This window comes from Anopheles funestus, chromosome 3RL (genome assembly GCF_943734845.2).
Source record: "Anopheles funestus chromosome 3RL, idAnoFuneDA-416_04, whole genome shotgun sequence".
Classification (NCBI taxonomy): domain Eukaryota; kingdom Metazoa; phylum Arthropoda; class Insecta; order Diptera; family Culicidae; genus Anopheles; species Anopheles funestus.
The window spans coordinates 66,479,494-66,504,555 of NC_064599.1; the positions used below are offsets into that span (position 1 = coordinate 66,479,494).

Here is a 25,062-nt window from a genome sequence, read left to right on the forward strand (position 1 = left end):
TATCGTATCAGGGACGGCAAACTGAACGCAATTACCCTGGGAGTTGTTGGTCGGGATGTGAGACAGAAAAGTCACTTTCATTAAATTACAACACCCACCAACGGGGAACGAGAATCGTGCTCTGTTTCCACCCACTCCCAGTCCCGCACCTGCATAAAAGCACCAAAGAACAAAGACGCCAAGATGTGGAGAACACAAACGATGACATACGCATACGGTTCACGGTATACCCGACCAGTTGCTACCGCACGAATGGGAGAAGATTTTAATCTCCACTGTCACACGCTGACGTTGATGAGTGGATGTCCCCGGATGTAACTACCCTAAAACACCACCAGTTTTCTCTCGCTCCCCAAAACACCGGAGGGCATCGTACTCCCGGGTATCCATAGAAGAAGGGGGGGGGGGGGGCAAAAAAGCACACGACACCCGATTGCATCCACTTTTGGGGACATCCACTCCCAATGAGTGCGCCGTACCGATGGCGACGAAATCCTTGTGCAAGCGCGTCCGTTACATTGTCATGGCGACGTACGGTGCCAGACGATAAGCAACAGTCCGATGTAACGTTGCGTATACGAGTAAAGACACAGATTGAGGTGTTTTGTCCGGAAGCATAGCCTCAAAATGTGCGTTCCCTTTTTTTTTAGTCATCGTGCGTGTTTTGGCTTTATCTTCACGCGAACAGATACACGGTACCGTACCCAGTTTTGTGCCCGTATCGATCCACAGCCATGGTCACAAATGGAGCGAATGTTTACGGTTTATTAGTTTGTTTGCTTGGTTTGGTGAGTGTGAAACTTTGCTTCATATCAGCCAAACAACCCCCTGAAAAAACCCATGCTGACACGGATGATTAATTAATTTTTTTTGTCATTAAGGAAAGGAAGAAATACGCATACATGAATTCACATACAAATTCGTTAAAAGAGGGTTTTTTTATCTTAATTTATCTTTATTCAATTGTTCACATGTAAATATTATAACTATAGATAAGTAAGTAGAAAAGTTTAATCAAATATTGAGTTTTTGAAGACAAAACTGGTACGTACAGTGGTGGTCATTTAAGTAAGGCAACTATGTACTTCGGATTTTATTAAAGCTCTAGGAATTATAATTTGTTTATTGTTCAATTGAAAAAAGACTAATCGAAATATTCATGTTTTCAAGAAAATTTCAGAAAAATATCATATTTTTTCTAGAGTGTTTAATCGAGTTCTTTTTTCTAGAGGTAGTGTCATTGCGTCTACAAAGGCTTTGATAAAATGAGTGTTTTTTTATGATTTTCATGGGGGAAAAATGGCTGCAAGAAGTTTGCAAGATATCGTTTAATTTATCAATAAACTTGCAAGGTTAAATCAAGGAATCAAGAAATCAACGAAAATAGAATTCTTGAAATGACCCGTGTCAATATCCTGGCTGATATTGTTCAATTAATATTTGCTATTTTACCTTTAAATTAAAGATAGCTTAAGGACTAATTAACCAGATTTTAAGCAATAGGTAACCCAATGTACCGTTATATATTGCTAAAAATAAAGTTATGCTTCTGGTTTGACACTGGCATCAACTTCAAGATGATTTTTTTAAGTCGCTTTTTCTATCAAATCGTTAGACCCGATTGCATACAAATCTTAAATTACCGACTATCAAAAAAGTTATTATAACAGTTAAAATATCAAAAAAAAATGTACGATTGTCTTTAATATAATGCTCACCACTGTAAAGTAATTACTAAAAAGGAATAGCACACGGTTACAAACTGGTTTAATCTTTCTCCAATCTTGTCCCTCGATGTCGTTGTCGAAAGCACACTTGACATGTACGCCTCGCCATCTGCAAGCAGTGTCTGCGAAGCAGTAGTACAAAAAAAGGCTAACGAACGGGCAAACGACATTGTCTAAAATCCTCGATGCAACAGCGATGCTACTATTTACGCCCGGGTCATCCTTAGCACGCAGAAGCCACACTGTCAGTTGGGGGCCCGGACAGTCCAAAAGCCCGTATTAATACCCGTCCGGGCTTAACGGTGACACGTTCCTGCAGCTGTAATGGAACAGATTGGCCAGCGACGAAAGCGTACCCAAGCTTTGCCCATGCAGCCCATGTGTCCCCGCAGGCCTCCTGAGCTAGACAATGCTGAAAACAAATGCCATTGTCGTACGATAGAACGTTGCAGATTCTGCCATATGCAGACATGAAGTGTGCTATGCATCATACATTGAAACTAGAACGGTACAGAGAACTATTTTGGGCGGTTTTGTTTGTTTTTTTCGATAGTTTGTCAATTAAAGTCTTTAGTTTTCAAATTTATATTTTGTATCTTGTTATATCCAAAACAAAACGTGATTTGGATTTTTTGCTTCAATCGATCAATGTTGTTTTGTGGAACTTTTAATCCAAAACGATAGATTGATGATATATGGAACACATACGTTTATCATTGATTGTACGCACGGTACGGAAATAAATCTTCCTTAGGGATAGCTGCGCACCTTTTGCTGTACCCTCGAACATGAAAACACTATTTCATCTGCCTTACTTAATCTCGAGAAAACTTTTGCACGTGTCGTACGACCCCAGCTGCAAAAAGGCCACCAACTAAAACCACACAGTCCATCAACTGTAGCACATTGCTGGAAGTGATTAGATCCCGTAACGGTCAACTCAACCACACCTTCAACCCCGACAGCAGAACAATCGTACATCTTCATTTGTGTCAGTACCGGATCGCACCAGCCGGATTTGACCCAAATATTCGGAATGGATGGGGTGGCCCATAAATCACCCTTCCAGTCGCAAACCGGATGCAACTCGGGTTTACTAACTTAACCGATTTTCTGTATGTGCTCTCTACCCCACAGAACGTTCGTGGACAATGCGAACCTGCGGATTCTCACCCTGGACGATAATCCATCATTTGCGAGCTTACCGCTGCGACTGTTTCACAGCAATCCGAATCTGGTGGAGATTTCGATGCGGCGCAACGCGTTGATCCGTCTCGATGCCGTACACTTCCCGCTCGACCGGTTGCACCGGCTCGAGCTGGGCGGCAATCCGCTCGTGTGCAATTGTTCCCTCCTGTGGCTGTGGCGGCTCACGACCGGATACGGGCTGCACGAGGCTGACTTTCGATTAATTGTACCGGCAGCGGCGGCTGCTGCGGCCCTCATAACAGCGGCCCAACCGACCGCCGTACAGCAGGAGGAAGAAACGATACTGGCGCGTACGCATCACGACGGTCCGCTGTACGTCGATCGGGATGAGATCGGGTGCGATCGGTACGAAGATGGGCGCCGGACGAGACACCTGCTGCGCGCGATGACGGAGAGTGACATCGACTGTCCGACGCATCTCGTGACCGTTATCAGTGCGGTGCTGAGCATTCTGCTGGTACTCGCAACCGGTGCGAGTGTGCTGTATGTGCTGCGGTTATCTAAACGCCGCAAGCAGCTGCTGGCCGATGACGATGACCCACGGCGTCGGTCCGGCGTTACGGAGCTAATCGTGCCCCATCCGCAGAAGGTGGACAAGCTGGAGCTGGAGCGTTACCTTGCGCAGCAGCAATCGCTTGTGCACGAGTATCGGACGTTACGAGCACCCTGGGAGTTACCACTGCCGGTAAAGGAGGACCTCAAGTACGGTAGCGTTGCAGCAACTGGTCGGGATCTAAGCACCGGCAACGGACAAGCACCTACCGACCATTATGAATCGCTCGACTACTATCAGCATCAACACCAGCAGCAGCAGCAGCAACAAAAGCGAACTCTCTCCCGTCCACACATCGTTTTCGTATGACTCTAGACCGGCCGACGTCACCGGGGCTACTGCACTGGACGACGAAGTACCAGCAGCGTAACGCCACTGCTGGAATTCGAAAGCGCCGTCTAAAATTTCCCATCCGGTAAGTAATGGAAATTAAAAACACATATCTATCTTCCTTCTTCAAGTAAATAGAAGCGATTTTGTTTTTTGAGGCACTATTGAAAACCTTGGAGATCTTTGTCTGCCATCATTGTTGACTTTTCTTGAAGTTTTGGAAATCCTTTGAAGAATAGTCACACGAGGAAATAGAAGACCTTAACTGTCTATTTAAAAGCCAGAGTCGTCGGCATTAAAATGGTCTCCCCTATCCATTTGGACGACCCAAAAAGACTTTACGAGCCAGGTCGTCCGGAGTCATTCGAATGACATGTCTGACGAACCTAATTCGCTGTACGATAGTCAGTTCACCATACAATTCATAGAGCTCGTCATAGTGGCGACTCCTCTATTTTCCTTATAAACATACGGGACCTATAGGTTTCTTCCACTTAAACGTGGCAAAGCGTATTTCGGTCAATATTGGACAGAGTCCTTGTCTCAGAGACGAATGGAAATCCTGAAACTATAAAAGTTCTATATATTCCTAACTTCGATCGTCGTGGCAGGTGTTTTGAGTGGAGTTGTTTCCTCAGAATGTAAAAGGACTGGTTGGAAGTCAGTAGCAGATATGACAAGTAAACGATACAAGAAAAATGTTTTCCCAACGTTTTAAAGGAACTCAGAACGTCCAAAAATTTTTAAAGGACTCTATACTCTCTATCGTGCAGTGCAGTAGTTTATTCGTTGTCTAAAAGTCTGTACTTCAAACATTTAAACATAGACAGCACTGTAAAAAAGGCCTTTAAATTATCAAACTTTATGAATGGACGAACTCCTGATGATCCGCTGTGTTTCAAACTACTACTTACATGTCATGTACGTAGAGCATTATTACACAACAGTTCTACGGAAATTGCCGTTTCCTGAAGAATATTAAAAAATATGCAATTGTAAAAAAAACATCATTTCAATGTATTTCTAGCAAACTTTTGAAGAATAATTCATCTACAGTGCAAGACGCATACATGGTATTGTCTGCAGCGTGCTTGACAATGACTTGGTTTAGATAAATCAGGAAATTAATAACTTCAAGAAAAATACATATTACATTAATTGTACGGCTAATAGAATGTATTGTCCACTTATAACAATTTCCTTTCCCCTAACCATTGTCTAGATAATCTTCGTCACTAGGGGCAGATAGAGATGAATCGCATCTTTCATACAAGCGCTTTATGACATCATGGAAATGCGTCCACCATTGTCACATACTTAACCATCCGGACGTGTGCGAGATGAATAGCATATTTGTGCTGAAAGAAACATCCTGTCCTGTAACCAAGCCGTCCTAGAACCGGCAGCTAAACATGCGTAACACAAACATATTGTACGCTCGTTTTGAGTTATAAGGGCCGCAACAACAACAAAAAAAGATAGAAGAGAACGTGAGTCTACCGGAGGGCACAAAAGCTTCCTAGCAGTTGCCACTTTTTCTCGGAACTCATCTGGAACATTGTGACTTTCGCTGAACCGCACCCAACCGTCAACCTAATAAGTAGGCTACTGTAGGCTACCATCCCGTATAGCGATAAATCTTCCGGCAAATGGACCCAAACCGACGATGACTGTGTGTGTCCTGTTCGGGTTTCTGCGTTAATGCGTTGGGCATACTTCGCCCTCCTTACATCTTTGTGCCCTTACATCTTAATAAATATGTAACGACTTAGATGTATCTTTTATTTACTTGCTTTTCGCATTTCACTGTCACGTCTAGTGGCGCCTCAACCATTAGCCCCATGAGCTGGCCACCCGGGAGGGAAGTGTGAGAGAAAGAGAGAAAAAAAACTCCAACGCCAAGCAAAAGATTACTATGCGGCAATGGTGTGCGTTTCGCTTTTATTATGAACTACTAACGGTGTGCAGGAAATGAAAGCGAACGGAAATTTGTTTCATCGCCACCTGACGGCTTTCCACCATGGTTCCCCATCGGCTCGGGTCGATTGAATATTCCCCATGTTTTTTTTTGTGTGCTCGCTTTCCCTTAAACAGGACGAAAAAATGGAAACCTTGCTTTAAATACAAAAAAAAAATGATTTGGGTTTATTCCCCTGAATTGAAAAGCATTTCATTTCTTTTCACACCGGTGCAAAAGTGTACGGCTTCCGGTGTAAGCCTAAGAACAGGCTGAACATTCACACACACACACACACACACACACACACAAAAGAGCTGGACAACAGCGGAAGAAAGGCACATTCAGGTAGGGGGTAGAATGGGTAAAATCTGAGCCTTATTTGAATGGAAAGTAATTTATACAGATGTTCAACGGGCAGGCAAAACTTCATTTGCAGCAACCGCTTTGTTAGTTGTCGGTAGTTGGGTAGGATAATCTTTTGATTTGTGGTTGTTAAGCTCTACGGAAGTTAGTTGGCTGCGGCCATGTTTTTTTTTCTTCATTTTGTCTGTGCTGTGATGTTTAGCAAAGCAGGATGAACTTTTGGGGGTACATTTTTAAGAACTTTCTATTGCTAGCTGAATACATTCTTTTCGATAGGCAAAAAACGAAAAAAATGCTCCACAAAATTATTTATATTTTGGCGCCTTTTTGTATGCAATCTGCAATACATAAGAGCTTCTTTAAAGAGCTTTATTATTATAACTATAGGACAAGTATTTTTTAAGGCTTTCAGATGCTTACTTCAAGAGTTCTTTTCGGTACGAAGAAACGGGAATATTTCTTACACAAAATTATTTATATTTTGGCGTCTTTTTGTATGCAATCTGCAATACATAAGAACTTGTTTAAAGAGCTTTATAATTATAACTATAAGACAAGATTTTTTAGGGCTTTCAGTTGCTTACTTCAAGAGTTCGTTTCGGTACGAAAATATAAAGAAAGGAAACCATTTCTCCACAAAATTATTTGTATTTGGACGCCTTTTCGTATGCAATCCGCATGACAGGAGAGCGTTTTCAATAGTTTTATTATTGTAATTAAAATACGCCAAATAATCTCTACTTTAGAATAATGCTGCTCACGAAAAAACATCCAAACAACAATATATATTTTAGGTGGGCGATTCTTGAAGCAGTATGAATGAAACTTGCGGAAAACTCACTAATCAGAAACAATAAAATCCTAATCTCTTTGTTAATGAGCACCCCGGGTATGGCTAATAGGATAGCAATATGAAGAGGAAATAATTACTTCCTTAGTGCGATGTTTATTTCGCGATAACCCTCAAAGAGTCATAATCACAAGATAAGCAGTCGCCTAACACTTCCAACATTTGGCCTACTTGGCTGGATAATTTTCTTCCCATTAGTTCACCTTCCTGTGCTCATGTGCGTTTCCTTTTTTCTCGCCAGAAAGCTAAACAACACGAACGCAATCATTAGAAGATCATTTCAGTTCCTTGAATTTTCTGCCATTCTAGTTCAAGCACGCACTATCAGCAGCCTATTGTGCAAATTAGTATCGCTCTAATTCAATAACACATCATCGACACATTTTGGCCGAATCGATCGCTAACCTTAACCCGAATAGGTACATACACACACACGGGCACACCGTTTCTAGCGGTTGGAGTGCTACTGCTGTCCACCTTTTGCACTTTCCACCAAGCGCCCTTCCCTCCCCACCCATCAGCACCACTTCCGTTCGGGATCAATTTTCCGGTGCTTTCCGGAAAACGACAATCGAAACGATGGCTTGAGCTGTAACGTGGCACACGTGCGAACTGATCTTTCTGTTGCTCATTAGAGATGGACCAAAAGAGGCGGACGTTACGGAAAACAAAAAAAAACAACACCCCACTACCAACTCAAGTGCCAGTGTGTTACCATCGTTACCTAGGATAGCTTTCATCTTTTTTTTGTTTTTTGGTTTGCTTCCGTTGCCACACATCCGGCCCCCAACACCACGTGGTATCATCACCGTGGTAACGTGCCCGTAAACCAATCGATATCCCCGGGAGCCTTAACTGTAAGGGGCAGCATCCCAATAGGGGAAAACCTTGGAGCTTGCCAGGGAATCGATTTGGCGTATCGAAACCTCTACTGTCCGTCTTTGTTTCAGTTGTGCTGTTTGTCTTCGTTTTGTTGTGCTTTTGCCTAGTGTCCCGGTCCTTTACCTTTCGACCTGGGCACCAATTTTTATACATCGTTTGTCTTCGTTTTGAGCGCGCGCGAACGTTCCATTCTAGTCATGGGGTCCATTTTCGCCGAAAACGGCTCATTCGGTTGGAAAAGACATCGTTTGAATTATTTATATCATTGTGCCGTTCGATTTCTGGCCTCTTTTGCTTCTGATGAGCCTACCGAAGTTGAGAATTTTCCTACTACGTTTTTCCTATTTCGGGGCGTTTTTTTTTTGTTTTTCGTTGTGTGCTTTTCTTTCATCGGAAAATGGACTTCTCCAGCGACCGGAAATGAGCGGACAAGCTGCTTTCAGATGAGGAAAATATCACCCCAACCCCAAAAACCAATCCGGATCCATTCCCTAGCGCTGGATAGTAAGACCGAAAGACGGCCTTTCGATGAGTCCGATACCCATTTCCTGTCAATCGACTACGCGGAAAAGTAACCGGAACCGGAACGCATAGCATTGCGTCTTCTTGGCCGATTTTCATATGGATCAGTTTCGGGCGGTTTTTGTCGTTCGATGGAATTGAAAATATTAACCAACGCAAAAGAAAAAACGGCGGAACCAGGATAAGAATTAGTTCAGCATTTCCCGGAAGGCTTCCGTTTAGCGTAAAGAAGATGCTTTATGATATAAATCTTTACTCTCTGATGGGTAATAAATTATGGACTGCCCATTTTGCTGCCTGGAATCAATTATTTCCCAAACAGAATGTTTCCTTTTCTTTGCATTTCATGCTAATGTAAGTTGATGCGTAATTTATTCCAAATTGATCATTAAATGAAATACTGAAATTGAAAACCAGATATATTTTTACTTTCGAAGGATTGATAATATCTTTACCATGTGGCAGATCCTTATGAAGATGATAGAAAAATCATTTAACTCAAGCGTCCTTTTCATACCTTGAAATTTTGACAAAACTTACCAAGTGTGTAAGTACTATATTGACCACCGGCAGTAAAACTTGCAGACTTCGAACTATCCTATGCTACCAGCATAGGTCTTCGTTATCCAAACGTCATCTCAAATTCAGAAACTTGGGTATTAGAAAGTAAGGTACCAGATTCTGGAAGTCATTCCAGATCTTAGTTTACTTATAAAAAACCCGGATGACTTACAAATCAATTCTTCAAGGCTCTTTTTTGTAGTCTATGTCTATCATATCCTTGTATACCATCACAAGGCGCAAAAATTCCAAAGCATGATTACACTATCAGCACCAAAATGCTTACAAATACTAACCTAATAAGAGTTAGCCAAAAATTAGCCCATCTTGGGTGATTGATATCAAGAATAACTCAGGTTGATAACCTCCCGCCTATGCGTTCCGCCTATGCGGAACGCGCACCATGTGTGTTTTTTTTCTCCCTTTTTGAGGGTCCTTTGGATTGGTCACGTCATTAGGACGACACCGGACAACCAAGTCTGTAAATAATTTTCAGGCTGTCCACGTGGACAGAGGAGACGTAGCTGGCTAAATTAAGATGGAGCAATTGCATTGATTTCTCCGTCTCGGAACTATATGATCGAGATACTATATTGATATAAGGTTTCGTAAGTAAGTGATTCAGAGCCTCTGACAACAGACCAAGCGGTAGTGACGCCTTTTGACAGAAAGAGATATTTCTACTTGAAGACAAAAAAAAAACCTATTTTGAAACATTAAAACATTTCTCTTCTTCAAAAAAAATAACAAATGAGAAAACTTTGTGATTGAACGCACCACTTCGACAAAACAATGTTTTCATAATGAACAAATCGAACGACAATATTCTTGTCCACATGGAACAAATGCACAAATCAGCCACAGAAGGCAGGACAAAGTTTTCATAATGAAAATTTAATGCCATCAAGGACCCTTTCAAAAACTACAATCCCGTGCGGCAGTTTCTACGGCAAGATGGAAGTTAATGAAATGGCGATTTACCCATCCCGTGTGGGCCACTGTCCCAGCATTCCAACTATTCTGATTGGGTTCTGCCGGTGTACAAACAAGCGTTAAAACGTGGTAGCCAAGAAGAAAGAACTGAACCAACAAAAAAAAGAAAATATCTCCCTCTGCCCACAAATGGTTCAATGTTGACTTAAGGCCACAACCGCATCGATCGATCGATTTTGCGGAACGCTTTGATTCCACGTGTTCGATCTTTGCTCCAGCCGTGCCCAGAATCAGATGACGTTGCTGCGGTACAGAAATTCATTGCCACTGTTGAATACGCTGATGATGGCAAATGGCGATAGTATCGAGCAAAAATGCCCGAACGACATAAGGCAAGGTTGTGAAAAATGAAAACGAACGAACCAACAAAAAAAAACAAACTTCCCATTGAAAGCCAACACAGGGGTGGGGAGGAGAAAATCCAACAGCACCTGCCGGATGCCAACATAAAAAAACGAACACCTCCCGAAGGCGATGGAAAACGCTACGCAGAACGGAGAGAATGATAATTTAATTTCGATTTAGCACGCGAGAGACCGAGGCGAAAAAAAAGTGCCAATCCCAACACGAACTACCGAAACGAACAAGAGAACAAAAGTAAAGGAACAAAGGGGAGGGGGGAGGGAAGAAAAACGAAAAAGCGTTGTCCCAAACCAAGGGACAAACGGAAGGATTCGACATACCCTTTTTTTTGTTCGACCCATCGTGCACCAGCTGTTACTGCAGTGCTTGCCATGTTCTTCCGGGTTGTGCTGTTTTCCGGCTTCCAACGGCCTTCCATGTCTTATAATGCTGCCACCAGACCGAGCATTTGACTTTAATTTTGAGCAATTTAGTGTCGCAAGTACTGTCAGAGTCTAAGTGAGTTTTATGAGCAGCTTTGTTTATTGGAAAATTGTGTGGGAAACATTAAAAAAAAGATTCTAATGATTACAAGAATATCCTTGTCGGAAATAATTTTTTTATAATTTTTTTCAACCTTTTTATTGTCGGAAAAATACGCTTTTATAGCTAAGGATAAGAAAAATTTCCTGCCATTAAAATGCTTTTTGTAAGACAAGACATTTTTGTGAAAATTAGTAGGAAAATATTTAAAAACGTAAATAGATTTAAAAAAACCCGTTATGAATATCTTTAAGGTGCCTTCTCAACTTGTCAAAAGGAATCATTACGCTTCTATTTATTACTGATCATACGGCTCACAATAAAGCCTCTGCTATACACAAAATTCTCTTTATAATGTATATCACTAATCTCTATTTAATGAAAAAAATTCCCTTATTTTTATTCCTAATGCCAATCATTGCCAGCCGATCGAAAATTCCGGAAATACATGGTAAGTCTAATCGCATCGTGAAGCAAGACATTGGTACAACACATCTACGCACGGGATGTACATCAACATCATCATCATCCACCATCATCACCATCATCTGCAAAAAGGGCTGAACAGGATCGAACATAACGTGGCACGGAACTCACCTTCACGGACGCAACCAAAGATATACGTACAAGTGGATTATGCTTTTTGGCAGACAAGATAGCGAGCAAAAGAAAATGAAATAAAATAACGCTTAAGGAACGTATTCTGTTCAGCGCTCAAAAAGGAAACAATTTCTGCATTCTAATGCAAGAAGAAAACGAAAGGGGGAAAAATGGCGGAATGAAAAAAAAATAGAAACCCATAAAAAAGGATAATCTTCCACGGCGAGACACAACCGAACCGAGCACATAGATGAATACTGTTTAAAAAAAATAAAAGGAAAAAGCATTGAATTGAAAACTTCCCTTTGCGAGGGAAGCGGACGGAACGGTCGGGCAGGAACACAAATGAAGATTGAAGTGCGGTGACAGGTGACGTCAGAAAACGATGATGGCCGGTGATGAGAAAAGAGGAAGGGCGCGCTGGAATGGCCACCGGAAAACGTAATGGTGTGCGAACAACAAAAAAACATGCAAGCAACAAACCCGCCACCCGAAAACCTTAAGCGCTTAACGTGGTTTAGGTTATGCAAAATATTAAAAAAAACGTGTAAATTAAAGGTAGCGATAATACATGCGGCAAGCTGCCCCAGCAGAAACGTTTTGCAAGCGAAGCAAACACAAAAACATTATATTAATGATTACAGCTAACAATGGAAGCGGAACAAAGAACGACAGGAAATGGAACTTTTCATGCAAATATGATCATTTTTCGTACTAGAAGGAAGTGATTTTGATAAGAAAACAGAACACCGCCACAAGAAAGATCTCGTTCGGAATTGCGAAGAAACATTGAAGGAAATGGTTTATAGGCACACGAACCCAGCAGCTATGGGTTTTGTTTTCAGTTACAAAACAAAACACAATAAATTAGTTTGGTTTCTGTTACTTCTTCCTTGAAACCATGAAACCTTGTGAATAGCGTGATAAGCGAAGAGAGAAGGAAAATTTCTATACTAGCGCTTCAATGAACACACACCCACACATGCTGATACGTGATATGTAAGGTGCAGCAGCGTGTCTTGAAGCACATAAATACGAGAAAAAACAGATAAAGAAAAAAGAATGTAAAATATATCTACGTAGAGAACGGAAAAGAAGAAAACAATTTATTTTATACCCAATTGCAGCTCTGCAATCACCAAACCAGTTTTTACTTACACAATGTTTCGTTTTTTTGCAAAACAATTGTTTTACACGGAGTGATACATACAAAACAACACAACCACATGTAAGAAAAATGTATGATGAACAAGAGAACATGCACACAAAACATATTTAAAAAACACACAAATGAAGTATAGATTAGTATATAAAAAAAGACGCGCTAACAAGTATCGTGAGAATTGACAAAAAGCAATAAACGTTTTACAAAACTAAAGAAAAAACCAAAAAACGCTAGTATGATGAGGAAAGTTTAACAAAACAAAGTAAAGAATGAAACATAATGAAGAAGAAAACAAGAAAAAGACAAACAAAACATGTGAATCCAAAACTAGAGCTATAGAATGGCAGATGTGTTAGGTAGCATAGAGAGGAAAAAAAACTAAACAAAAAGAAAACAAAATAAACAAAAGAGAAAAGCAAACAACAACACAAAGTATATAAAAAGCTGAAAATATTTATAAGAACAAAAAAACACTTAAATAATCAAACATACGAAAAACTCACATACACTACTACAAAAATAAAACACAGGAAAAATCACTGGAAAAAACCAATCGCATGGGTGCACTTAGGAAAACTCTTCGTGCCAAAAACGAAAAACAAAACAACACACACAAAGGGAATTTGGTGGCACTTTGCCCGGTTCACGGAAGGGAAATTGTATTTTGTGTTTCTTTTTGTATGCGATACCGAAAAACAGGGGCACACCATAATAATAATACTAAAGCATATGATAAAGCAGATATAAAGCTCCAAAAATTGTTCGAGCGGCGAAATGGTTATTTAGCTAATTTTATATTTTTCATAATATAAGTAAGCGAAGTGGGTGGCATGATTAAATATTCAGCCGTCGTCGGGAAAAAAAACAACAAAATAGGAACGATCGAACCCCACAAAAACACCCACACAAGGTCACAACACCCACACACCTACACCTACACAACACCATTGAGCTCTCTTTGTAAAGATGGAAGTTAAGTTGCAAATAAACAAGAAATGTATCGAATAATATGGATCGTGTTCGTCTTTTGCTTCCCGTTGCGTTATTGAAATGTCCGAACGTGAGTAAATGTGTTTTGTTTGTTGCAGCCAAATAGGGTGCTTCAGGTTTTAAGCTTCCCTTTTTGGAAGCAGATAAATATCACTTTCCATAAGGGAGTGCTCGGTTTGGTTCGTTACTGTTTCGCACACAGTTTCGAAAATCGTCATCATCATTCCCCTGCGCCATTATTCCGGGAACGGGATTTATTAGCTCATAAAAAAATCGGAGGTGCTTAATCGCATTATGGTTGTTCACTCGACGAGCTTTCCCAAAAATGCATCACACATCGAATGCAGGCCGGGTATTCGAGGGTTTTTGGGGAGTGGGAGCGGGTGTTGAGTGTTAAAATGTTGATTTTATATACTCTTTTTTCCACTTTTTTATGCCCTTTTTCTGGAACCATTTTTACGATCTGCGACCCAAATGAATGCATTTCGGTTGTGAAATTGATTACAATTTATATTTACTGTTCAGTAGCTTGCGCAAATATGTTTTTTTCTCTTTCATTTTTTTCTTTTTAATATCACCCGAAGAGATGCAAATAATACGAAGCAAACGAAAGGCCATAAACGGGCCGTACAATTGAAAGAAAATAAACGAAGCTGTATTTTTCATATCGTTTCCACGAAACGGGGTAATCCTCAAGCATGGATACATCGATCATTATTACTTCAGCCGAAGGTAAATTTCATTACCCTTTGGAAGCGTCATGCAAAAACCCGGTTGGACTAACAGAAACTCGATTTACTCATTTTTATTGTATACGATAGAATATCAATTTTTGGCTTTTCCTTTCCCTTGTTTTTTTTGTTTGACATTTGGCTATTGCAACGCTTCGATTCGAGTACGCAACGCCCATTTGTTCGGGCGTAATCACGTAATGTTTGATGAACGCGATGAATTTGATTAATTTCCGTGATTATATATGGAATCAAAATATTGAAAGAGAGAGATCGTAAAAAAAAACCTTCGTTTGTTCTCGGTACCTACATTGCTGTGCAAAAAGCTGATGCACTGTATGGCTACGGGTATAATTAAATTATGGTACAAATATTGGCCCAGAGGAAAAGTTGAATTTATTTTTTTATTTCCTTTTTCCTCCCCTTTTATTGTATGGAAAATAAAAACTAGGTTACGCATGATGTATGGACAAATATGCAAACGCTTTTCATGCGTCCGCGTTGGTTGCTATAGGAAACCGTTCCTATACGGACCGAGCACAAATCATCGGTAACCTGATTAGGTTGCTGGACAAACCTTTCTATTGAAAAAAAAGCTCGTTTGAAAACTTTGCATGCTTTCAACACTGAACAAAAACAAAAAACAGCTTTTATTTAACTCATTTTCCCCGATCCCGAGAGATTTTGCTGCAAATTGCAGCATGAAAAAAAATACAACAATTTGCAACGTTCACCAAACTGCACACTAATTGGTTGCCTAATTTTCCGACACATTAATCCTCCCACTCTGGGGAAAATGGGGAAGGAGATATGGGAAAACTTTTCAGCAAGCACGCGTGAGCTTGGTAATTAACGTGAAGTGCGGGTAAAGCAAGAAGAAGTACGGGGTCAAATATTAATTATTCGTTTAAAATAAAAAAAAGGCAAACAAAAACCCATCAACATAATCGCGCGTGAAACGTTAAATAAGGTTTTATGGATTGTTTCCTTTGTACACCGATCCTTTTTGAGCAACCGTGATACGCAATATTACTGTGCTTTAAAGTGTTGCGTCACGAAAACATAAAACGGAACGCTCAATAATAAAGGAATTGTTTATTTTAAAAAAATAGTAAACAACTAGGCGCCTCCATTGATCTACGCATTTTGAAGAAACATAAATTCTTTTCACCAAAAAGATAGCCTTTGATAGGGTTTTAAAAATACCCAAAAGATTTCCACCTCATCCCACCATGCTGTCCTTTTCAGTCACATGCATTGTGGAAAATTAATCAAATAAATAAACTTGAATAAAGAAGCGATTTTGTATTTAGTAAACTACCAGGCGCCTCCATCGATCCACAAATGGTATCAAAACTTACCTATTTACCCCAAAATTGCCATTCGCATAGTCTTAATATAAATCCACAATAGTTTCTTTTCAAGAATCTTGATAAACTCGAAAAACTCTTTCCGAAACCATTATATTGCTAATCATCAATACTAGATGGGAACGAAAAACAGCTGTGCTTTGTAGGTTTTTCTTATCAATCAAAGTACAACCGATTTCTTTGGTAATTCATTCAACGAAAGCAGTAAATGTTACTTTTTCTACTCAGCTGTACAATTTATCTGATTTTCTCACATTTTCGTTTACACAAACCTGTTTGATCTGCTCTCCTTTACAAATTGCTCTAGGTATTTTCTTACTTTGATGTTCAAATATTTATGTACAAAATAAATCACATCCTGCATTGAATGGAGTTTATGAGGAATATTATCTGATTTTTGTTGTACTAACTAGTATATTGATTTTAAAAAAATAATTTTGGTAAAGAGTACGTCTTTATTTTCATTCTTCGGTACAATTCTTTAATCGTAGTTTTTTTTACGACTATTTTTACGATGAGAGTAGGCAAGCCCACACTTTAAAACCGTCAACTTTCTTGTGTTTTAGTATTTTAAAAATTTATTTTACATAATTCTTAATCAATTATTAAAAACTCCACAACTTATGTTTTTTTTTACTATAAATGCAAATTATTTCGAAGCAAATGAGTGTTCTCTAAACAATTATTTTAAATCCAATTACAAATAATTTCTTAAATTCGATTAATAATTTGTTTCTAATTTTTCATTCAAGCTAGTATTCGAATCAATAGTAATTATTAAAAAAAAGTTACATAACTTTATTTTCCCCAAGACGATACTTAATTTCCTCCACTAGTTTAGCAAGCTGCTGTAGATGGTTTTAGTACCACTTCCCTTTTTATTTACAAAGAATATTCGACAAACCACTCCTCCGACGGAAACTGCCTACAGAATAGTAATTATTGCCATTACTTTCCAAACATCCCAAAATACACTGTTCACAACCAAACTGTTCACACTTGCTTGCTTCACCGAGCGCACTAGCAAATCCTCTAACAATTCCCAACCATACCATATTGCGGTGATTGGCCGTAAATCCTTCCTGTACCCGGGACAAAAGACACCATGTACCAGGTGATGGGCAGACACCGGCAAAGGTGTACCGGCCACAAAGTGTCGTGCCAAAAGTATGTGGCATTATTTCACCCGATTATAAAACACACCTTCTTCCTGGCAACATGCAATCCGATTCGCACCACATCGAGAAATGAAATTTATCCAATGTGTTACCGGTTGCCGGGTTTTATTATTTCGCTTCCTTGGGCCTCTATCGCACACACACACACACACACAAAAGTGAAGGTGTTAAAATACCTCTATCTGTTTTAGTTTTCTTCCCGACATGCAGAACTGATCATGACGGGCCATAAGAGGGTAGAGCATAATACCATTTTCACGAACATTTACCAGCATTGCTACCATATTCGACTAACGATTTTCCCTGACCAAACTTCGGTGCGCGGTACGTCTCCGCTACATTACATCGACCACCATCCACCACTGTGTCCCCTGTAACCCATGACAACGGTTACAGCAACTGTTCGCACTTGGTATCGGAGGGTTTCACTTTGCTAGGTAGCGAGCAGTGCGAACAGCTGCGACATGTTTTGTGAATTAATCCATGAATAATTAAATTTTATAATAGGATTATTTTCCTCCGTATCCAACAATCGAGCCAGTAAAAGGTGCCCGAAACCTATGCCAGCTTACGCTTGCCACGGGTGTTGAAAGTGAACCCGGTACCAGCATCTTCAGTCGACCGATAGATAGGTAGATAGATAGGTGGATAGATAGGTAGACAAGGGAATTTTGCCACTATTGAACGTTGAAGTATTTGCTGTCAATTGCTTCGATGCAGAAGAATTTTCCCTGCATCAACCTTTTTCTGTCGGTGAAGAAATTACAGCACAATAATTGCCTTCCTTCTTCATGCGTCAAATGGCCGACTAGTATCTGCAGTGTGATGTTTGTCTTCAGAGAACAAGAAAATACAGTTTCATTTCTTAGTATTCTATTAGATTTCATTTCATGTTACCATTGTAAGACTTTGAATATTTTATGAATATTTTTTGAATTTTGAATATTTTATTCAACAACTATTATGGCGATACGGTTCTTAGCTTTGCACTATTAGTATTCCTATTTTTGCTATAAATTTGTAACTTTATAGCAATAGCTCGATTCGAAATTCAAATCGTTATTAAATAAAAAATGGCTTATTGATATCTGTGATTGGGTATTCCAGTAAGCTGAAAAATTATAAATCCATTAAGTCCTATTTTTTCATCACTTCATTAGTTCGTTAAAAAACATTTATTTAACTATCTCTAAAATGTTTTATTTAGTATCGAAAATAAATAAATTGTATACAAAAAATCCGCACGGTACACAATAAATTTTTACAATTCGAAAGCTCAATGATTTTATACCACAAATTTTAAATAAAAAAATTCACAATTAAGTTGAAAATGTTTTCCAAGTCAATGATTTTAGTCTTCTATTAATTTTAGGAAATGTTTTTTACAAGCGAAATACTTAACGAGCTGATGAGAATTTTTTTTTTTTTAGAAATATTTAGAATCGAAAATGTATTATTATAGCTGAAAAATGATGACATACAGTGCCATAAGTAATGCTATAATTAGTCCTATAACAATAGTTAGTACATCCACCATAAATGAAAGAAAAACCCATATTAAAAGTTTTTCTACGTCAAATTACATCCTCTATTTCAAATACATTTTTTCTTTGTGTTCGTCGAAGCAAATTCCTAGCATCTTCTCACCGTCAACTGTCTTCCAGCTATTTGTACACCATCAGAAAGACATCCAATTAACTGTTTCCTGTCGGAATAGCTCGTTGACTTAAACAAGCCAAGAATTACTTGCCAAACTACCTCAATCAGCATTGTGTCGATGTAAAGCGAACCAATTTCATGCCACTGCAAAAGCTGCACCATCTTTGGCAGCATCGTTTGGCCAAATCGTGCACCATGCCTGCCACCACCTGCGCACACGGACAGTGCACATCCGTCCGAACATTGCACCAAATCTGTTTTACTTTGTTGAATCAATTACACCGAAACTGTCCTCCTGGCCGGTTGGACATCTGTTGCCGGTGGCTCCGATCCCGCCCAAAATCCTGCTAAACCCGGAAGTCTCCAGGGATGCAGCTGAAGCTGAAGCTTCATTGGAACAGAAAAGTTCCAAACCCATGCTTCACGGTTGCACTTCCGGGCTGCTGCTGGTGGCAAACGCGAAATTAAACTGCACCATCCGTCTGTGTTTGATTGTGCTTTGGCGTTGCTTCGCTTCCGTTCAGCCCAACCCCGGTCCGTCTAATTAGTGAACACAGTCACAGTGAAATCGCCCATGGTCCACCGTGGTGGGGGCCAATTTTCTCGCGGAATCTTCTCCAACCACTAGCGCGAAAACTGGTTCTTGGTTCAGCAAAAATTATTACCGAGCACAAATAGTGCAAGGAGTACACCGGGCAATTGGAGCAGAAATATTTTTTTTAAATACCTACCCCAAACCATTTCGGTTCCAGCTTCCGTTGTATTCACGGTAAAGATTTTCCCTTCCATTGGCATGATTGAATGCAGCTAGCACGACGAAACGTGGTCGAAAACTGTGCCGGGCAAGGTGTGCGAAAATCGAGGATTTTCCGCAGCACACAGAGTTCGAGAGTAAACACTAATTAAATAGCTTCTAATAGCTTCATGGGGTTTAGGCTGGCGGGCTGGCAACACACGCCCTGCCGTGAAGGTGTCCTTGCAGCAAATCGTAAAACTGAACCAAACGGCGAAAACCGTGCGCAAAAGGAAAAGAGTGCAAATTTATTTCCAACGTTTACGATTGTTGCAACCACGCAGGCTGTAACTTCTCGTGGCGTTCTCGTGCTACACTGTACAATAAAATTTGAAGCAATGGAAGTACGGGGTGGAAAAAAAATCCACCATATACACGATCACGCTCCAAGCGTACCAAGGAAAGAATAGAGATTTTATTCGCTTTCTTTACACTTCTCTACAGCTATTTTCAATTTTATTTGCAGAGAAAAATTTCGACACTAACGCCGTAAGGGACGAAGGGTTGGGGGTTGCACCCGTTAATGCAATCTCTTCGGGTGGGTAAACCTTGCAGTTTTGCTGCCGCATCATGCATCGAGTTCTGCAGCTACATAACAATCTCACAACTCTCTTTTACGATGTAGCTGAAGCGAGAAAAAAAACACACGGACGTTCTTTTTATATGTTTGTTTCGAATAGCCTAGTTTCGGGCTTTTGTTTGCTATTTTTATTTCCTTTTCTTTTTTTTAGTTCATGAATGCGGAAACTTGCCTTCTAAAACCGGCTTTAGCTTGCACAAGCGCAAAAGGCTTAATTTGTTTTATAAATTAATGTGTCTTTTTAAATGCGTTTTTTATGTACCTGAATGAATTGACAAACATAAAAATGAGCATTTTAAATGGTTTAAAATTTGGAGAATATCGTTTCAATAAATTAATTATTATATTAAAATTTTAAACAATTAATTAATACATAAAATTTTTAAACAATTAATTAATACATTAAATTTTAAAACAATCTCAGAACTTTTTACTTTTAGTAGACTTTTAGATTAGAGATTAGATTGAAATTTATTTTGTAAAAAAGCATTTTCTGCTTCAAAAGAAATCACGAAAGAAATTCACGAAAAGCTAATCACTGAACCAATTTAAGCTTGTAAAAATTCCAATTTTACCTATATATGTTCACTTTATCTTGGAAAAAAAAATAAAAAAGGGATCAATTGTCGCTTGTTTTTTTTTCACTAAAAACCCTGCAAAATAAGGATAGTTGTGCTAAAAGCAACGTTGATACACAAAAAATTTAAAATTTTGCGTTCTATTCATGTATAATTTTTCCAATTATTTCTTTTTTCGCAAATAACTGTTATTAATAAAAGAAAAAAATCCCATACTTCATATGTTTGACCGCAAAACGAAACACGATTCCCACTGTGCACGTATGCCACATAAAAATAAATCCCGCAAGCTAAATGTTGAATGCGGACGTTTTAAATTCACAAAGCACACAATAATTAAAACTGTTTGCCGCCGAATCACAATGCCCTGACTGCAGCAAATTGTTATGTTAGTGTGTGTGTTTTTTTCCTTCTTTTCTCATGTGCTAAACAACACCCTCTGGGGAGAGAGGAATTCAACAACGAAAGCATTCTCACATACATCCAATGTAGGAAACTCGCAGCTCGATAATTGGTTCTAAAGCTTACCGGGATTTGGACCGATTTTTCTGATGGCAAACTCTGTCTGTCATCAGTTTAATTCTTTTCAATAGATTTCACCACTGAAGCACGAGGGAATAAAAAATCGTGTCTCATTGGTGGAAGCTTTTTAATCCTTTTTAAATATTACTCAAATAACAAAAAATTACCTTTGCTTTATCAATAATCCAAACGAAACCCAAAAAGCAAGCAGAGCAGGGTTAGTAAATACATTAGTCTTATATTTATCTAACTGATATGTTCATGTTTTAATTTGTGCTTTTTTTCTCATACTAACTATACCAACACTAACAGTATCACGGCACAGCTATATCCTGTCACTTTGTGCAAACATTACGCTTCCCTCGCTAATGAGCACCGCAGGAATTTTAAATCCCATCTACAAACAACATTCGGGTAAGCTGATGTAGTACGATGGTACATGTAGTGCCGTGATCGTCAGTGTCTGGAACTGATTTAACCACACGGGTCCAATTGTATCTCTTCCGTTCCATTCTCACTCGGATCCACCATTGGCAAATGCAACCGACGAGAGCCAGCCAGTTGCGAACAGTCAGTTTAACCAAAATACAACACGAAAACCAAATTGTTACATTCAGCTGACAGCCGGATTACGACAACGACGACGACGACAAGGATCGATTGTGAACTCATCCAAAGGGGATGGAAAGGACATCATGTGCGTTCGGGACAGAGCAAACATACACTGCCAACATGGGGTTTTTGAGGGGATGTGTGTGTGTGCAGGTGAATGTGAAAACTGTCGATTGTATCTGTGGTGAAGGATGGGTGAAACACGACCGATGGGAACTTTGGAAAGGGAGTATCACGAAGCTCACATATGTTTAATTGATTTACAGACATATTTATCAGTCGGAATATTCATGGAAATGAAAATCAAATGATTGCCGGCACAATGGTTTCGCACACTGTTTCCTATCGACCGGGAAACGTAACGAGCCTCGTGTAGTTTCGGGCGTACGATTGTTAGTGTGTCTGGTTTGTCTTTCCACAATAGATAGTGATGAATTAAGTGATTTTAACTTTCGCTGTGGAATAAAGTTGATATATTATTATTCAAGTTGGAAAAATGTAATGCAATCTAATAAAATGTATTTGAATAATATTTTTACTCAATTAAAAAAGGTTTCTGTAACATTAGAGCTCTCGTTAGGCAAAGCTGCTCAACCATCAGCAAGAAATAAATAATTCTTTGAATATTTTAAAAAAATATGGTAAGGAATAAATGGTTAAGGGTCCATATCAAACTCGGGGAATGCTATAAAATTCACTTATAAAAAACGATTTATGCTTCAAGCATTCGAGCTGTAGGATTCGATTGATCTAAAGCATTTCAATCCAGGTTTGCTTTAAAGATGGACAATGATCCACAAATGTTGGGATCGAATCATTCCACTTTATTTCCGACCCAGGCCGAACGTATAAAGGTGATCGCAGATCATAACGGATCATATCGCAATAGAAAGTTGATCCCAGATCATTAAATCCCTTATTATTGAATCAGATCAGATGTTTTAGCCAAGGATCAGATCAGATCAACTGATCCACCTGAAGGTGCAAATGCACATCACTAATTTGTTTAAAAAAACACATTTATAAAAAAAATCACATTGGGGCGGTGGTGTATGTGATAAACGGCGCCGGCCCACAAGACAGGACTGGGGATGAAATCCCATCCGGACCGTCCGAGAGAGAGAGAGAGAGAGAGAGAGAGAGAGAGAGAAAGCAAGAAAGCGAGAGAGAGCTAGAAAGAGCGAAAGAAAGAGAGAGAGAGAGAGAGAGAGAGAGAGAGAGAGAGAGAGAGAGAATGCTAGAAAAAGCGAGAGAAAGTGAAAGAGAGTGAGAGAGAACGGGAGAGAGCGTGAGAGAACGAGAAAGAGCGAGAGAGAACGGGTGAGAGCGAGAAAGAACGGGTGAGAAGGAGAGAGAGTGAGAGAGCTATCATATCAATAATTATACTCACTTTTATTGAGTGATTTGAAACAAAAAAGAGTGAGTTGTTAGTATGCGCAGAGAGTGAATGAGTTGAAATTCAAAAAAGTAAAAAAAAAATGAAACTCAAATATTTTAAAAGACTCTTTGTGGTGAGTTGAAACCACAAAATAATGAGCAGGATTAAACTCACTCACTGACTCGTATTCACTATGCACATCTCTAGTGAGAAACAATGTAATAAAGATAGTGAGAGTATGAATATGAAACGATGTGATTTTTTTGTTGCACACACTACTAAAATATTTTTTTCGATTATTATTTCCAATTCTATTGATGTATTATCTTTTCTTGAATACATTTTAAGCTCACAAAAAAGTGTTTTATATTTATGCAGCACACTGTTAGAATATGATCCTACTCATAATGCAGTAAATCCTTTAACGTTTCACCTCACAATCACACATTTCTATTAACATCTCACTTCATCACGTCATGTACTACGCACACACAAAGCTTACTGCATCCATTCAGATTCATAAAAGATTCGAACCCTTTGCCGGATGTAGCGCTCGAGCATCAAACCAAAACAGCTGCAAAACAGTCGAGCGACAATAGCCGCACACGTGGAACATCGAAATCCCCCAGAAATCAAAGCAAAAAAAAGGAGAAACCCCAACCAACAATCAATCACACAGTGCGCTTCGCTTACGACATGCGAACGATTCAATTAAACATGCAAATGCAATAAATTGCAATCTCCAAAAATTGTGTAACCTTCCCATTGTCCTCAATTTTCCGCACGATTTTCCGCACATACACCACTGTGCGATAACGAACGTTGGATAGAAAATTTGCCCAAGCCCACCACCCCATTGGTTGGTGCCAGCTGGGACGGATGGTGAATTGTGTGTATTTTCCTAGCCTCGCTGCTGCTTCAAAAACCCTGAAAATTTCTTCGTGATTCCCGGCAGGAGAGAATTTGAAAGTGTCCGCACGGTGTTCCGTATACGATGGAGTGACATTATTTTGCAGCTGCCAGCTTCGCTGTCCGCAATATTGATTGTTATTTGAAACACGTATTTTAATTACGAACAAACAGTTGACCCAATCGTGAAACTGTCGTGGATCGTTTTTGCCGGCCACGGTGCGATTGGCATACGCATTTGCAAAGCTGCATCCGGCCTCCGTTCCTTTCCCTTCTTCCTTCCAATCCCCCTCACAGCCCCCCTCATAAGGAGGGGAAAGGAGGGATGCAAAATCGGTGAATGATGATGAAAGTGCACCAAATTGCCGTTATGCGCCTGTACGATTTCCGAACGCTCTGGTGAACATCTAATTTTCGATCGTTTGCCAGCTTTAGCAAACACACTCTATTTGTGACTACTGTCCGTACTAAAACTAGGCGGATGTTAGATGTATTTGTGGGTGTTTGTTTTTTTGGGGTAGAATGGGTAAGCGATTGAGCCGACATTTTTGTAACGATCCGTGGACGAAAAATCGTTTTCACAAAATCAAATCTCGTGGCACCATGTGGCACCTACGACATGTGCGATTGAACGTATTAAAACATGATCCAACATTGGTTTACCATTCCAGTGCCATTACCGTCCCATCGTTCACACACCCAGTTTCAGTGAGTTTCGGAAGCAATTTTTTCTGCTTTTTTTCCACACGGTGCAACATCCACTGGACTGGCGTCAAAGCAACGAGACAGTCAAGCCTGTATGGTCATGCGAGGCGCGCGAAAAGTAATCTGGAAATTTAATGACATTCCATTTTCACCGAAGTCAATTGAATGACCCTCGCTTCGTCGGTGGGTTGAAGTGGAAATCCGTTTACGTGTAAATTGCGTACCATTCCGGAATGTCGGAACTAACAACAACAACAAAAAACACACGCAAAAACAAAACTCATTCCAGAACCATTGAGCAGAGCTCAAAACATTCCCCAGCTGCCATTCCCAGCTGCTATTGATGTCCAGAGTCGACGAATGCCTGTTTTGGTGCAGTCAACCGGTTGAGCGTCCTAATTAATAAGTCCCCGATTAGTTTGCCGAACAATTTCTGGGTTGAACGGATCCTTCCTGT

General features: G+C 39.7%; 1 protein-coding gene and 1 pseudogene across 1 annotated transcript in view; one reads left to right on the forward strand and one right to left on the reverse strand.

The window, feature by feature from the left end:
- Positions 1–13,608, forward strand: part of LOC125769771 (uncharacterized) — an 89,866-nt pseudogene extending 76,258 nt beyond the window's left edge.
- Positions 1–25,062, reverse strand: part of LOC125769770 (nyctalopin-like) — a 266,449-nt gene that overhangs the window by 211,594 nt on the left and 29,793 nt on the right. The gene's annotated exons all lie outside the window — the stretch shown is intronic.